General features: G+C 39.9%; 1 long non-coding RNA gene across 1 annotated transcript; it reads right to left on the bottom strand.

Moving 5' to 3' along the window:
- Positions 1–608: 608 nt before the first annotated feature.
- Positions 609–10,575, bottom strand: LOC134761876 (uncharacterized). Its single transcript, XR_010141032.1, has 4 exons — positions 10,401–10,575; positions 7,604–7,763; positions 1,737–1,838; positions 609–1,552 (listed from the first exon to the last, which is right to left on the bottom strand). It is a non-coding gene; the product is annotated as an uncharacterized LOC134761876 (long non-coding RNA).
- Positions 10,576–11,523: the final 948 nt, after the last annotated feature.

Genomic DNA, 11,523 nt, shown 5'->3' with positions numbered 1-11,523 from the left:
AAATCAGGACATTTTTGTTAGAAGGGGAGGGTGCTCTTACAGTAGGATAGCAAGGCCAACCAGGGATAGACCCTAATAAACAAGGGCACACATTCATCCTGGTTGGGGGTTATAAGGCTTTACATCAGGAGTGTTGGTATATGCTCTGACTTCTCATAAAATACTTTTCTGTGGGTTGCTCAATATTGCTAATGAGATCATGCAATAAAAGAATAAACGTAATACTTACAGTGGCTATCTTTTATCGAGTACCTACTTTGTAGTACTGAATGTGTAGAGTAATGATTGACAGCATTGGATTGCTTATCACAATTTGATAGGGTTATCAACTACCGTGTCTCAGTCTTTAAGCACTCAAAGAGATGAGCTATTGCTATTCTGTACATAGTCCTTTATATACACAACACTATCTAATCCTTTCAGGATATGAGGCAGATATCATTCGTCCAATTCTTTAGATGAGAAAACCGAGGCTCAGCAAAAACAAGCTCCCTTCCCAAGGTCACAAAACTAGTAGAAGTGGAAAGTTTGCATTCAAACTCAAGCATTGTCTAAGCTAGACTTACGTACTTACTAATTTATCCATTTATCAATTTGACACTCTTTAGTTTTCTTTACACATGTATTTATTTGTTTGTTTGCTGCTTACTTGTACAAGCTTTTCTCATTCCAGAAAGATTTACAGTAGTTTATAAAAATACAAACATTTTTAAAGGTATGTTAAGAAATTAAAAATAAAGGAAACACGAATAGGAAAAAATAAGATGTGCCCAAACATGAAGTCAGTGTTGAAAATATGAACAAGCATTAACTGAGCACATTCACTGTAGCTGACATCATGTAGGAAGTGGGAATTTAGACGCAAACTGACAAGGTTTTGTCTCTTCATAAATTTGGATTCCAATGGAGAAAACAAATATACAAAGAAATAATTACAGGGTACTAGGCAAAACTGGAGAGAATGTACAAGACCCAACTGGAGCACGTAAAGAGGAAACTTCACCATATCTGAATAATGCTCATTCCAATCTGGTATTTTCACAGTTTATCTCTTTGTCTTCTGTCTTCCTCTTCTGGCATGTAAGAAAATTTGCTATCTTGTTTCCAGCAGTATATCCTGTATCTAGAACACTCCTGGCCACATTACAAGTGCTCAATGTGTGAATGAATGAATGAATGAATGAGGCTTAAAGAGTATGGTTTAAGAAGTGTTCCATTTCCCACAGCTTGAAAATTGCAGAACCACCCCACTATCTGCCCTAGACCCTGGAGGTGACCAGCACAGGTAGTGATATCCTATGAACATTAAAACTAGGCTGGCCAGGCACAGTGGCTCACACATTTAATCCCAGCACTTTGGGAGGCCAAGACAGGTGGATCAACTGAGGTCAGAGTTTGAGACCAACCTGGCCAACATGGTGAAACCCCATCTATACTAAAACTACAAAAATTAGCTGGGCGTGATGGCTGGTGTTTGTAATCCCAGCTACTCGGGAGGTTGAGGCGGAATGATCACTGGAACCTGGGAGGCAGTGGTTGCAGTAAGCAAACTCTGTCAAAACAAACAAACAAACAAACAAAAAACTAGGCTAAGATTCAAAAACAATGCACTGAGAGTGGATTAGCAAGTAAATATCAACCCACAAGCAAGAGAGGGGATGGTAACACCTAAGTCAAGAGTAATACTTCTAGAAAAAAACAGCATGCCAAAGAGGAGTGATTTGATCTTGACCCACCTGATAATAAGAAATCCAGGTGTTTGAATTCAACTCCCTCTGGCTCCAGGTCTGGACCCTTTCTATGACACCACAATATACAGACGAAATACAGCAGGAGAGCTGAGACAATGAGAAAGAAATAATAAGAGGTTTAGGGGATAAATGAAGGAGAAAAGAAGGTGGAGAGTCAGAATATACAATACTTATCGATTCACTTAAAAAAAAACAGATTTCAGTAAAGAGAAAAATTGCTGTGCATTAATCAATGCAGCATTAAAATGCATTGAAACAGTGTGATGACCTTAGCTTTTTAAATGTTTAAACTAGTTTTAACTCCTTTTATTCACATTTTTAAAATATAAAAATCTTGCTATGGGTTTGGGAAATTGGTTTGAGAATCAGAATAGAATTCTTGGCCAATCTCTAGCAATTCTATATTCTAAACCTAGTTCCTTCAGTTATAAAAGAAAGCAGAGGCAATAACTACCCCTCTTGGGGCTTCAGTTTCTCCTTGTGTCAAGTGAAGAATTTGATATCAGTTATTCCTAAGTTTCTCTCCAGCTCTGTCCATATTTCCAGGGCTCTAGACAAAAACAGGAGGCCTTGTTCTGGTCCCATCTCTGTGTCTTACTTTTGGCTCCACTCTCTTTTCTCTGTCCCATGTTTCCTGCTCTTATAAGTAGGAATAAAATGCTGAATATTTGCATAAAGCTTTCATGTTTGAGGACACCTATTTATATGTGCTTGTTTTAAGGCAATGCCATTATCTGCCCTCTCTATCAGAGCCTTTGTAGATCAAATGAGGTCATGAATATGTAAGTACTCTTGTAACTATTAATTGCAGTAATATAAAATAATAAAATGTCTTCTGTGTTATTACTATTTTTACTTAGACTTGGTAGTCTGTTTTCAAGAGAAGCAGAAAATCTGTCAATTTTTTTTTCAAGTCACTCTATAATGAACTTTGAACTTAAGAATAAAATAAGGTAGAATTAAATGATGTGAAATAAAATAAAATAATAAAAGAGAAGATGTGGTCTCCTAATGTGTTGGAGAAGACAGAACATGGACCCAGACAACAAAAAGCAATGTAGTAAATAAGGACACGTAGAGTAAAAGGAAGAGTGGGTGGGGGGCCTCAGTTTCTTCATCTGTAATAGCGTAGTACAAATTGGGAGGAATGGGGGTGGGCAGGTGGCCAACTCAAAAGCCTACAGTGGGCGCAGGCCCATCTTAACCTGATGTTAGGAAATGGGGGGAGGCCTGGGATGGGAAGCAGGGGCTACCTGGGCAGCTGTAGTGCATGTACACTTTGTACAAGAGGCAGCTCTACTGAGCTCCAGCCGATGTTTGCCCTGTATGATTTATTGGGAACAGAGGCCAATTCTTGTAAAAGATGCCAGAAATCTGTATTATGATGTAAAAATCTCTTGATTTTTAAATGTTGGTAACTGAATTTAAAAAACAAATCAAAACAAAACAAAACAAAAACCTCTTGCCAGAGAAAAAAAAAAGAGAGAGAGAGAAAGAAAGAAATTAAGCCTAATCTAAATATTTGGGAGTTTTTCATCTTTGGACTGGATAATCTCTAACTTCTCTTTCTGCTCTAACATTCTAAAATGCCATGAGATGCAAATTGGTATAAGAATATTGTCTGAAAACAGACCCGTTGGTCCTGGGTGGTACTAACTAATCATAATTACAGCAATAATATTAACATTTAAACATACATAAGAAATAACTACTTGCAAACCACTTTGGTGCCCATCTTATCTACAATTCTCCTAGCAATCCATGTGCTAAGCCAGATATTAGAGAAACTAAAACCTAACAGAGGTTAAAGGACTGGCTTAAGATCCTATGGCAGGTTAATAGCAAAACTAGGACTGAAGGATGATGTCTCAAATGTTATAGATGAGTATTTTCCTTACCAGAGTGACAAAGATATAATGGGGACCATTTTTCTTGCTGATATCTTTACGTCCCCTGAACAAGGGGCACGTTGGGATGAAGAGTGGTGTGTGAGAGTCATTGCTTGCTAATTGACAGATTGGCAGGAAGTAGGTAACAGAACTTCCCTCCAGGTGTTGCCCCTTTGGGGCTTCCAGACTTAGAGAGAAGCCCTGGGGTAGCGGGTGCAGTGACAAGCCAGATCCTCCCAAGGCCAGCAGCAGAACTTCAGTCATGGTGCCAGGCTGGGTATCAACCCCTTAGCTACTGAATAGTGGGAGATCCCAGGATTTTGAAGTAGAGGTCAGAGCAGAGGATGGTGATGTGGGTCTGTGCGAAGCTCCGGTCAGCAGCCATTTACCAAACAGCATGAGCATCTTTCAGAACTTCAGCAGCCAGTGAGGCTGTAGCAGAGCTTCCAGCCCTGGCTCTCAAGGGCAACACATTTTTAAGTGAAAAAGTTCAAGGGGCTTAGTGTTGTAAGACTTCCCAGAAGAATCCCATTTGGTGGAGTTTGTTTATTGGAAGGAGTCTTTGGGGTTGACAAGGCACAGACTTCTCTCAAGGAATCAATAGGGAAACCTAAAGGAGCACATCTGTGAGTTCCACGTCTGGCAAAAGTCTATGAGTAGGGTGAGCACTTGATCATCTGGTTTGTGTTGGGTGGTTGCAGCTTGACCTGGATTTTTCTTTCAGTCTTAAGAATGTCATCATTAGAAGGATAAATTAGGTCATTAAATTAACAGTAAGTGTTGTCTGACCAATGGAGAAATGTGGGAGAGAAACCGGGAATGAGAGATGAGGAAAGAGTGAACCTCAGCTGATACCATCATGAGTCAACATGATCATGTGGGCACGAACAGCACAGATTAAAGTAGACATAGACTAAAGAGAGAAAGACTAGGAAAAAGCTGTTGGACTCATTATTTGGTAAAATTCCTGAACAAGATGATTTCTATAGAAGTTGAAACTTAGGAGCAAGCAACAACAATAACAGTAGCTATCATTTAACTAGTGCCCACTAAATTCCAGGCACTTTGCTAAGAGGCTAGATTCTAATCACATTTCATCCTTACAGCAGCAGTCTGAGGCCAACAGAGTAGCCCCAAGTTAACAGCAAGAAACTCTGGAACCCAACAAGTTTTAATGACTGAATAAGAACACATGCAATGAATAAAGCATTAAAAGAGCTCTGTCACACACCAGCTGGGAATATTTCTAACAAAAAATTGTGGAGCTGAAGGTAGGAAAGCAACAAATGATTGTCCTTTCACTCCCAGGGCAATAAGACTTTCCCGTCATCAACATATGTTAAGTTCCTCCCATGAGTCCAGAAGGTGCAAGATTCTCCAAGGATTACCACTGAAATATAAGAAATATTTTCTTCACTAGCCATGAAAACTGTATTCTATTGTTGGAGAGAAGAAATGATGTCAGAAGCACCCTAACACAGTAAAAATCACAGAGAGCCTCGAGTTGGATGCTCTGAGACTGATGCCAGCTTTGCCTTGTACCTGTCACATGTCAGGGGCTCTTAGTCACTTAGCTATTCAGACCTCAGTTTCCTCATGTGTAAACTGGAGCTGGAAATAAGGTCAAATGCATGAGACTGTGAAAATCAAATATGATAATGTAAAATTATCCTGTGCACTGTAAAGGAATTTTCTAAAATAAGCTGTTCTTCTTGTATGAAATATTTAGAGGAAATTAAGCAAGAGACATAAGTGCAGCACGTGTCCAAGGATAACTAACTCCCAATAGTCCTTACAGTCTCTAGATCAGTTTATAGTCTCAGTGCCTGGGGTGCCATCTACCTCTGTGTGTGTGTACTTTCTTTCTCATTCTCTTTTTTAATTGAGAAACTGCATTTTGCTATCCCCTTTAGCTGTTTCATAGGTCATTGCTCTTAAGTGCTGGATGCCATTTCTGCTCTTCTGTTTCCCTTTTATTCAACCATGTAATAATTTTTCCATAGCTGGTGAGCTCACTCTGAAAAGGGGGCCAGCAAGTTGCAAATCTCTGCGTACTGGGTGGAAGTCACTTGCCTTGATTTAAACCCTCAATAATGTTTTTAATACTTAGTATTAACCAGTACCATAAATATGTCAAATATAATGGCATCCTTTCTGTATGAGCAGTGACATCCAATAAATTATGGAATTTCTGGATTGCCTGCAATTCTATACAAAGTATGAAAGGCAGAAACAATTAATTGTTTGGTTGTGTGAGTGCCTACAGTCATATACATATGTGTGTTTTAATAGTGTTGTCCTGAGAAAATATTGCATTGTGTATAGGCACACATCTCTCCTGTCACCTTAGAAACAATCACACCAGCTGATATAAAGTACTGCTTCTCACAGCTTTTGTCTTCATAATAACATTTTTGAAAGAATTTATTGCTTATTGTTATTTTAATTCACCAGCAATTTCATTATGATAATAAACCCTGAGGGTCTACTTGTTTAGTTCTGCAAAGTTCTTGTCTACCTCAGCTCCATTCCTTCTCAAGCTGAAGATATTTGTACACGTAAATGTCAAAAAGGTTAGGGAAAAAAAAAGGAAGGGAAAGGTTGTGATAGAACAAGAAATAGGGTCTTTTCATAAAGAGGATAGGGAAGAAGAAAACAGTGGGTATACCACCCTCCATGGACTTTATGCAAATCAACCACCCAGAGCTGCTTATGCTTCTTAAAAACAATTGCATGTTTTTAATATGTTCTTAAAAACAATTGCAAATTTCATAGAACAGCCATCTCCTGCCACGCACTGGACTAAAAACTTAGCAAGCATTATTTGTTTTTATTCTCAGTAACACAAGGAAGTGAAGCAATTTGCTCAAGATTATGTGTCTAGTCATCAAAAGGACTGGTCAGTGCCTCGGTGAGTAATTCTGTTTAATACTATAGGTTCTTATTAGACACTCCACTTGTCGTCCACAGACTTAATTTAAATTCTATGAGATAAAGGAAGGATTTTGATTTGCATGCATCTTACACTTTATCTTATTTCTATGTTGATTTAGATCTTGAAGGTGATGGATACTGCTTATTGGATACTCTCACATCTCAACAATCCAAACACCTTACCGTGTTCCACAATGACCTGCTTAATCTGACCCCTGGCACATCTCAAATCACAGTCTCTGTCTGTAGTAGATAAAAAAAAATGGACACATACTTTGCAATACCACCCATCAAGAGATTAAGTAACTTTCTTCATCCCTTGAATCTAGTGGGCTCTTGTGACTACCAGTAGAATTTGGTGGAAGTGACACTGTGCCTTCTGCACCTGTGTTGAAGGAGACTTTTAGCCTCTGCCCTTACCTCCCTGAATAGCGCCTCCATGTGAAGAAGGCCAAGCTAACCTACTGGAGACGTGGCTCCACCAAGAACCAGTAGCAGCTGCCCGGGCAAGGCCATCTTAGACCATCCAACCCTAGTCAAGACAGCAGAATGACTGCAGCTCAGAGAATTGTGTTTTAAGCTGTTAAGTTTTCAGTGGTTTATTAGGCAGCAATACATAACTGAAATACCCTTTCACCCTCTCGACTTTAGGCTCCAGCCTTTCTGATCTTCTCTTAAGCCTTGGAACATGCCATTGACTTTTCCACCCTGAGACTTTGCATATGTTATTCCTTATGCATAAAATACGTTCCTCTTTCCACCTGTCAAATGGTTTAACTCCCTTTTATCATTTAGGCCACTAGCTTAAAATTCACATGCAGAGAGAATTCTTTACTGAGCATCCATATACCCCAGATTTCTTATTCTTCATATCAGCCTTTTCTTAATTTTTCGTTGCGCATATCACAAAGGGCAATTAATTAATTTATTTGTTTATTTGTTCGTTTGTTATTGCCTATTTTCACCCTATCCAGATGTAAGCTCCATGAGAGTGGTTGGAGGCAATGTTTATTCTGTTTTCCACTTCACCTTAAGAGAGTGCCGGGAAGAGGATCTCATCCATATTTCTTTGGATCCTTTTATCATTTTCCTGCATACTTTCACTGAGAGTGCTCTCATGTCCATCAGCCAGCACTTGCTTCTCTTTTCCGAGGGCTGCCCCAGGCTGCTGAAGTCCAGCTTGGATTGCCTGCATGAAAACATAGAGAGCTAAAGCCTGGGAACTTGCATAGCCTTAGCCATTTGCCAAGGAATGCTGTGATAACTGTAAACACTCTAGCTCCCTTCTTCCCTGATCAGAAAAACACTAATGTGTGATCTCCCTGTCTGCAGTGCTCACCTGCAGGACCTTCCTTGCTGGTTTTCTTCATGGTGTTTGTAATAAGTGCATTGTACCCTTGATTGCCTTTCTTCCTTGCCCTGTCCTACTTCTTCAGTTCTCTGGAGGTTTTTCCAGGAATGCTTCTTAATAAACACCACTTTCACACAAATCCTTGTGTCGGAATCTACTTCTGGGGAAGGTACTCTAAGACAATGTGTTTGTGAAATAAATGTATTCAAGCAGTCCTTGATTTCCACACAATTGCTTTTCACATTGACACCCTTAAACCAATTTCACAATCAGAGCTCAGACAAACTGCATCAACACCACATTTTGCAGTCAAGTTTGTGTAATTATTGCAATGTTTTATTGCAATTTGTCCCAGTGTTTTATAAAGATGAGTGGGAAATGGTAATAAATGAAAGCACCGACACTAACAGTAAGCCAATTGAGACAAAGATAAAAACCACTTGTGTGCTGAAAGTGAAGAATTGTTGGTAGTATTGGAAGGTTCCACGGACTGAAGCTGGCCATCTGGAAAGTAAAGACCAAATACCAAATTAAGTCACACATAGGAAATTCGTGAAACAGATCTTCAGGGACGGTATTAAAAGATGAGGTTTATTGAAGAGTCTGAAGAAGTCTTTAAAAGTAGGGAAATTATAAAAGTTGGCACCAAAAACCCTGCCAGATTTTTACCAAGGCAGAGAAGTTTACAGAACCAGAGAGCAGTTCTCAGGAATGGGCTTACTTTGTGCTCCCTTGTTGAGAGAAGAAACAGTCTTGTGCTCAAGACTCGCCTGACAGATATTTCAAGAAATCTTGTAAAATCCTATCAAAGTCACCCTCACAGTCTCATGCTAAATTATCTACTCAGTCTCTTGCAAAATCACTACCAGTCGGTCATCCTTCTGCATTTTAAAATAAATTTCTTCTGTTTTCTAATGTCACTTTAAATAAGCTAGAAAAAAAATAAGTTCTTTGGGCAAGAAATTACACAAGAAAATGAATTCTACTTGCATTTAAAGTTCAAGGCAATTTTTAATGTTTTAAATAATCATTTTTGCATAATTTAAACTTTTAGGAATACTTTTGGATTCCTTGGAACATAATCCTCCCATATCACATGCAAGGTTTTGGGTGCTTTCAGTTTTGTTCATTTAGCTTTTATTTTCTTTCTTTAGGATTTGATGTGTTATGCATGGTAGAAGAAACATTCATAGTCTGACAGAGTAAGATATAAATCACAGCTCTTTCTCTAATTATGCAACCTCTTGGTAGCTTATTTTTCTGAGTCTCAGTTTATTTATCTGTAATAATCCTTCCCCTGTAGTCTGTGGTGAGGAATAAGTGAGGGAACTGAGATAAAGCATATAGGGCAGAGCTGGCGCTCAGTGAATCTTAATTCTCTTTTCTGGGCTCCCCATCACAAAACAGTTGGGTTGAAAGATTTGTCTAAGAATTGGACTGCCTTGGCTTGAAGACAAAGTCTGAACTCCTCAGCCTGACACACAGAGCTTTATGTGATTTGACCTCCATGTATCTCTCCTAGCTCAACCGACTCCTGTCCTTCACCACATGGCTTACCCTGTTCTCTCTGTCGCCAGGTTGGAGTGTAGTGGTGCAATCTCGGCTCACTGAAACCTCTACCTCCCATGTTCCTGCCTCAGCCTCTTGAGTATCTGGGACTATAGGCGCGTGCCACCACACCCAGCTAGTTTTTGTATTTTTAGTAGATACGGGGTTTCACCATGTTGGTCAGGATGGTCTCAATCTCTTGACCTCATGATCTGCCTGCCTCAGCCTCCCAGAGTGCTCGGATTGCCGGCGTGAGCCACCATGCCCGGCCATGGCTTACCCTGTTCTAAAGGAGCGTAAGGAGCTGCTCATTTCTCCCCTGGACCCCATCCAGATGAGACATCCAACTAGACTCCTAGAGTCCCCACGTCCTCCAGGCTGGGCAAAGTATTTGTCCTGTGCAAGTGCCCACACACCTGGGTCTCCCTTAACACAGCACTTGTCATAATTTTGTAAACCTCTTTAATGCCAGTCTCCTTTTTTAGATTATAATCTCCTCAAATAGGAATATTTCACTACCTTATTCTTACATACACCAGTCACTGCTCTAAGCTCTTTCCATGTTGACCTCATTTTACTATTCTTATAACCCTATGCGATATGCATTATCATTAGCCCCATTTTACAGCTGGGAGAAACAAAAGAAAAAGAAAAGTTAAATGATTCTGTCATGATCAAATATCTAGCAGCAACAGAGCAGGCTCTATTATCTCCATGCTAGAACCCTATCTCTTGTCTCAGTGTGGGATGAGAGACCTGCGGATAGTCAATAAAGGCAGAGTGAGCAAGTTATTCCATGCCAGGGAAGAAAATGGGATCTGAGCAGGGATACAAATAGATTGAGACAAAAACACACACTGCCAAGGCTTATTAAGAAAAAGGCAAAAAGCTAGCAAATAAAACCTAGAGTTTAGGAGAATCGCCTACCTCCAGTGTCGTCAGTTGATTCTGAAGCAATGGAGCATGCACCTGAATCCATTGTCTAGCTAGGTGACCTGCCCCTTGCAAATCTTCAGTCACTTCATCTATTAAACAAGAGTAATGAATGAACTCTGAAGCCCTCCCAAGAGGAAATGTTTATGTTCTGTGATTCTAACAGAGGAATCTGACTTTAGGGACTTGCATTTGCTTTCTCTCTGCCTATCAATGGTCACATTCTCATCATTTCTGTCTCAACAAAAATGTCAACACAGAGTAGTGGTTAATAGCATCAACTCTGAAATCCCGGTGTTGTTAACTTTTAAGCAGTGTGATCTTAGATGGGTTACATAACTTCTCAGTACACCGCTTCTGCATATCTGTCTCTGCTACTGGACAGAGGGCTAACATATTATTGCTTAAACGCCTAGGGCCTAGAATCTCATATCTTGTAGTCGTGGCCATGGGAGGAAAATGGAAATTGTTTCCAGATTTTTTTATTTTTTTATTTTTTTTTTCCGAGATGGAGTCTTGCTCTGTCATCCAGGCTAGAGTGTAGTGGCACGATCTCGGCTCACTGCAACCTCTGCCTCCTGAGTTCAAGCAATTCTCTTGCCTCAGCCTCCTGAGTAGCTGGGATTACAGGCACCTGCCACTGTGCCCAGCTAATTTTTGCATTTTTAGTAGAGACAGGGTTTCATCATTTTGCCCAGGCTAGTCTCGAACTCCTGACATCGTGGTCTGCCCGCCTCGGCCTCCCAAAGTGCTGAGATTACAGGTATGAGCCACCACACCTGGCCTGTTTCCAGATTTTTACCAACTCATGGCACATTATTATTTAAAACAATCTAGTCCCCCAAAATAAAAACCAATACTAAATATAGTTAAAGATACAAGTAAAAATAGAGATAGACACAGAGCTATAGGGACTCAGAGGTAATTTTCTCAACACTATCTCCAACCTGTGAGTCAATGATTGAGTGAGACAGCTATCATAAGAGTAGATGACTAATCATCCTTACAGTGTTATGTTCCTGTCTAATTTGGATTAATGCATGAGACAAACATAATGTTTGTACAAACTGTGGTTGAAAAATGTTGGCTAGATACGGAGGTCAAGTCCATGCAGTAA

The sequence above is a fragment of the Pongo abelii genome, chromosome 7, assembly GCF_028885655.2.
Source record: "Pongo abelii isolate AG06213 chromosome 7, NHGRI_mPonAbe1-v2.0_pri, whole genome shotgun sequence".
Classification (NCBI taxonomy): domain Eukaryota; kingdom Metazoa; phylum Chordata; class Mammalia; order Primates; family Hominidae; genus Pongo; species Pongo abelii.
This window is presented reverse-complemented; position numbering and strand designations above follow the sequence as displayed.